Raw genomic sequence first — 5,835 nt, 5'->3', positions numbered from 1 at the left:
CAGCCAAGATTTCCTGGAGCTAAATCCTACAAAGACCAAGGAGTTGTGCTGTGGGGGCAGAGAGAGGTTTTTACCCCCCTTAGTATCCAGAGTCAAGCCACTGAACAGGGAGGCGTTTTTAAAATATGTGGGAACAGAGACGGACTCCTGCCGGTCTTTTAGTCACCACGCAGACTCTGATTGGAAGAAAGCAGAAAAAGGCTCCACCTGCTGAGGAAATCTTCAATATTTCATCCTGCTACGGCTTCCTGTCCATCAAACACAAAAGCAAACTCTCTGCTTTCCTCAGTCAGGCCAGCAAAATGATGCTCAGCACAAACAGCTCTTTCTGAGCTGCAGCAGCTCTCTGTGATCAGGAAAACCTCCCAGATCACAGAGGACCATCACACCCTCTTCATCCCTCCTTCCAGCTGCTGCCATCAGGCCCACGCTAGAAAGCTCCTCTGGCCCGTAAGAACATCTACAAACAATCTTTCATTGGCTCTGCAGGACCCATCCTGAACAAGTCCAGCAGCCACCACCGCTCATCATTTCACCTTTTAATGCCACTTTTACACCAGTTTGAACTGGTTTCTTCTTTAATCCTGTTAGTTTTCACTGTCAGTGTGTTTTATTGTATTTAATGAAGTCGCCTCCAAAACTTGTTACTGAAGTCAGAATAATAAAACCAGGACCAGCATCCGTCATACTGGACTTCTTCTTCTTTCATGGAGAAAACTGTTGTCCAGCACATTCATTGATGAGGACACAGTCATTGATTCTGGATCAGTTTCACAGATGTGTAGCCGGCTGGCCCAGAAGCACCAGCAGCACCTCGGTTCTGTCCAGTTCTGACCTGAACCTGAAGGCAGAGGACCGCCCAGATGCTTCCCTGTTCCCCAGAGAGGTGAGTCCCCGTCCATCCCTGTGGTCCAGACCTCCAGCTCCATCCACCTGCTCTGAGTGATGAAGAGGAGCAGCTGCAGAAGGTCTGAGTTTGACTTCATCTCATTAAATCTGGATCTTTTAAATCTCACATTTCACAAGTTAAAGACTCAAAGCCTGAAAACATCAAGAAATTCTCTAATAAATGAAGTAAAAACTGTCTGAAGCAACTAATGGAAATAAATAAAGGAGCAGAAAGTTTAATCATGAAATTAAATCCTCAAAGATGGAAATAAAAATAAAAATACGATGAAAATATTTTAATGTGATCTTTATTATTTGGTGGACACGATATGAGTCTGATATCAAGCTGAGTGTTTACGTCGTGTTATTTCCTTGTTGCGTCATCACTGTTCTTTGTTGAACGATCATCATCTAATCCAAAGATAAAAGCTGGATATGCCCGATGTTCCATTCATAGCAACTAGCTGCTGCTCTCTGTGTGTTGTAATCCAGACCCACAGGGTGGATGTGGAACGCTGGAAACAGAAGACACAGAGGGGGAGAGGTGTACATGTTCCATCCATCACAAAGCCTTTTCTTTCTGAGGAGACCAAAGGGCCGAAGGTAAAGGTGACATGATGTTAATAATCAGCATGTGTTGGGATTAACGTGCTATGTGCTGATATAATCACAGACAAAAAGGGATTCTCAGTCTACCGCTGTCCACGTTTCTCCACACAGAAGAACATAAAGACGACTGAGAGCTTCACAATGATTTCCACAGCACACCACATCTCACTTTATTGTTTAAGGTTGTAGTCTGTCAGCCTGGACAATAAAAGCTCATTTTCTTTCTACTGACTAGTTTTTATTCTGCTTTTAGAAACACAGAATTCCTGCACAGAAGCAACGTTATATTGTGAAGATCTTTTGATGCTTTTTAAAACTTTTCCTGCTGGAATATTTTTCTGTCTCCAGCTGTTGTGTTTATTCAGGACATGCCTTCCCTCACATCTCAGTCAACACACGTCCTGTCTGAGGAACATGGAAAACCAAGAAATGGCCACAGCAAGCCTTCCCCACAGTCTGACACATCACAGCTGATCTTACATGTATTTTGCTTTACATGGAAAAAAGAAGTTATTCCAGATGAAGATTTCTGCTCCATGTGGTAACTTCTGCTTTAACTATTTTATGTTGCTGACTACAGCTGTGGTTCAGAGATAGTTTAAGCCCTTTGGCATTCCCAGTGTTTTATATCAAGGATAGAGATCGTGGATTAAGCTCATTTCTTCCTTGTGTCTTTTGTCCAGAGTCCCAGAGACAGGATCCATGCTCACGTTGAAATATAGTTTATATTTGCTGGAATACAATTATTTAAAGATGTTCTTGGACCCTGATGATGGACGATGATGTTATAAAACTATTGACGTATGTATACATACTGTATGTCTACAGTCACATGTTTTAGTCCAACTGTACTTCCTGCTTGTGCAGCTGCTGCTGCTGTATGTTGCTTTTAGATGGATTATGTGTTTCAATCCATCATATTATCAAATGTTCTAGTTTTCGTGTTCTTTAGCAAACGTGCTGCTCTGTTGACATCAGACTTGTTCATGTTTGTGTTGGTCGTCTGCTGCAAACACCCCCTTCTATGTGAAGGTGCTTGTAGATAGACTGGGCTTTATTAATCCTGGCTTGATTTACAAAGCTGATAACCAGTCACATGACCAGTTATCAGACATTGTTTGCGATGACTGCTACAAGGTACGGCAGCAACAACATGTGTGTTAATAACATGAGTCAATGTTTCTGTGTACTTCAGTTAGAACGGGGTGATATCAGCATTTCATGGGATTCTTCATGTTCACAGCTTGTTTCCCCAACTACCCAACATCTGTGGTCACTGACGGACAGGAACAGAAACCCTCTCCAGAACACGTGTCATCACGGTGAGTTTAGTAATACTAGTTATCACAGCTAAATAAAACATAGTCTAAGAAACATGAAGATGTACTGTGCAGTTTACCAAAGTACAATCTATATTTAGCTATTTGTCAGTGTCTTAACAGAAAGCCTGAGTTCACTTTATAAAGTTTGATGAGTCATGATATTTTTACAATATTAATCCAGGGGAGATACAACTGTGACGATGCATAAATGGTAATATAGTGAGAGTCTACTAGAGTACATGACATTCAGTCTAAGCTAATATATAACGTGTACAGTTTGATGCAGATGCAGCTGACATGGTGAGAATGTCCAGTGTGGCTTCAGGAGATGATGCACCATCCCTGATGCTACAAAGTGATGGACGTTTACATCCTGATTCATCAGCAGCGAAAAGGAGGTCAGATAACGTGAAGAAGTTGTCAGCTGAACTGTCTCAAAGCAGGAAAACCTGTGTATGGAAGCAGACTGAACAAGCTTTGTTGTTGATGGTGTTGTCAATGCTGCCAATGAAAAGCTGCAGCATCATGGCGGCCTTGCTCTAGCTCTGACCAAAGCTGGAGGCCACTGATGGAAGCAGAGAGCAAACTCCATGTCCGGAAGTATGGGACATTAAAAACTGGAGAGGCAGCTGTAACCACTGCTGCCAATCTACCTTGTAAAAAGGTCATTCATGCAGTTGGGCCACGTGTCACACACCATCCATCTCCAGCAGCGTTGTCCAAAGCAAGAAAAGATTTAAAAACCTGATCTGGAGCATCCTACACAAAGTAAGGAACACAAGCTGCAGTCTGTTGCTGTTCCAGCCAGAAGCTCTGGGAGATTCAGCTTCCCCTTGCGACTGTGTGCAGACATAATAGCGTCCACAGTGAAAGACGAGCACCACAAGACAGAAGTGAAAAATCAGCACCTTCCTGTTCACCTTGTGAAGCCATCGCTCAACCAAATAGAAAGAGCATGTAGAGAGAAACTTCTATCACCTACGTCAGCTAACAGCACGACAGCCACAAAGAAAATGAGTCATCATCAAGACCAGCAGGTAGGAATTATCCTCAGAAGTGTCTTTATGTTCCACACTGCTCACTCACAGCAGGAGTTCCACTTGGACGATGTAAAGTGATGATACTGAAAAGTGTTTTATTCAGCCATGATAACATGTTAGAAAAGCAGAATAGTTTCCAGTAAAATGTCCTCTAGTACAAACCAGCATGCACTGCAGCTTCAATCACAACTAGAATCTGAAATGAAACATTTTGAAGTGTGAAGGAAAATGAGGAAACAATAACTTAGTAAAAGTGCTGTTCATGGCAGAGATACTGTGTGACATTAAATTGTGCAGCTTTTCTGAATGTTGGGACTGAACGGTGTGAATTTCATGATATATTCACAATGTGATCAAACTCTTTTTTCCATGACAAAGCAGTGATTGTTAGAGCAGTAATTCTAAAGCATTTCCACACATTCATTCCATCTATTTTACTCTCATTTATCTTAAACTCTGTGCAGCTTATTTTTAATGATTATTTATTGATGGATTGATGAGTGAACAAGGTGCTGCTTGGCTTTTGCAGCTGACATCACTGTGGAGAAGGAAGGACACAGACGTTGTTGTTGCTGAGCTCCCTCCATGTAAGAGGGAACATTTCTGTGATCCGCCATAGCGAGCTGCGCTCACTGCGACCTCACCAGTCGCTAACAGGCCCAAACAAAGACACAGTGAGGTTCAACATCTGCAGATACCTCAGTTTAGTCCAGCGTCTTATTGCTGGAATGTTTCCCAAACAGCATTTAATCTGTGTTGTTTTCTATCTTGATCTCAATCCTCTGGTTTAGGTTATTGAGCCTCTTTCAGCTTTCTGCCAACCAGTCCAGCGTTGGAAAGAACATTTCCATCCTTCATCATTACACAGCAGGTGGAAAACTTTGTGGGAAACGCGCTGAGCTCAGTGGACACGGCCTCTCCAAGGTAAAGTTGCTTTTCATGCATTTTACCTCCACACACCTTGTACAGGAGAAAATATTTAGACAGTGAAACGGCTGACTTCCATGTACACACTTTCTGTTAGAGGACTTTGTCTTTTCTATGTTCCACTTGTAATTTTAGATGATTTTAATTCTACATTTCTTTTCAATCTCTTTTTCTTCCTGTTCCAGATCAGCTGTGACGACTACCAGGCCATTCTGTCCTTTGTAAACACTGACAGAGCCACTGGAAGCTGCTGCTCACTGATACTTTCTGCAAACATCACTTTATATTAACTCTGTTTATATGATTCATAAAGTTGTTCTGAGTCTTATTATGTGCTTTATAAAAGCTTTTTTCTAGTATATATTTCCTGCCATAAGATGAGTGTTTTTGGTGGATCCAGCATCTGATTCATCTGAGGAGGCAGCAAAAAGAGTCGACACATTAGATATCACGTCTCAGTAAAAATGATGATTGATTTGGCTAAAAAGAGGTAAATATCCCCAAAATAAAAGCATTTAAACATGTTTGATTTCTATTTAAAGCTTTGTGTTGGAGTAAAAATGGATGCAGCATCGTTGACACAAGTTTCCAAACCCAGACCAGTGAAGCACTTTGTTTGCTGGCTGGTTTTAGCTCTTTGTTCCTACACCTCCCAGTCACACCATCAGTACCTATATACCATATACTAAAGGAGATATCCCAGAAAACAAGATAACCTAGATGATATTCCAGCTGCATACTGATAGGATGCAGTGGAGACTAATACAGCAGATATTTTAAAAGGGAAAAGTTGAAGATGAGGAGAAGCTGCTATGGTGAGGAGGAGTGGGGGAGGAGCAACCATCCAGCATCCAGTTCAACAAGATGACAGTAGCTGTGGGCTCATAGTCACCACGGTATATTTCTGTCTGCATGACTGTGTACAAAGTTCACTGTGTGCATGTGGGACTAACTGTCCACCTTTGATTTCAGTGTCTTTTTCTGAAAGAATCAAATATTACTAGATACATACGTCCCCAGAGAGCCAATAAAACGCCGTGTTCTTATTA

At 41.8% G+C, this 5,835-nt stretch overlaps 1 long non-coding RNA gene across 1 annotated transcript; it reads left to right on the top strand.

Moving 5' to 3' along the window:
* Positions 1 to 4,510: 4,510 nt before the first annotated feature.
* On the top strand, positions 4,511 to 5,275 carry LOC121647000. Its single transcript, XR_006011743.1, has 3 exons — positions 4,511 to 4,533; positions 4,651 to 4,783; positions 4,972 to 5,275. It is a non-coding gene; the product is annotated as an uncharacterized LOC121647000 (long non-coding RNA).
* Positions 5,276 to 5,835: the final 560 nt, after the last annotated feature.

This window comes from Melanotaenia boesemani, chromosome 10 (genome assembly GCF_017639745.1).
Source record: "Melanotaenia boesemani isolate fMelBoe1 chromosome 10, fMelBoe1.pri, whole genome shotgun sequence".
In the NCBI taxonomy this organism is placed as follows: domain Eukaryota; kingdom Metazoa; phylum Chordata; class Actinopteri; order Atheriniformes; family Melanotaeniidae; genus Melanotaenia; species Melanotaenia boesemani.
The sequence above is the reverse complement of the archived record's forward strand: the minus strand, read 5'-3'. Positions and strand labels throughout refer to the sequence as shown.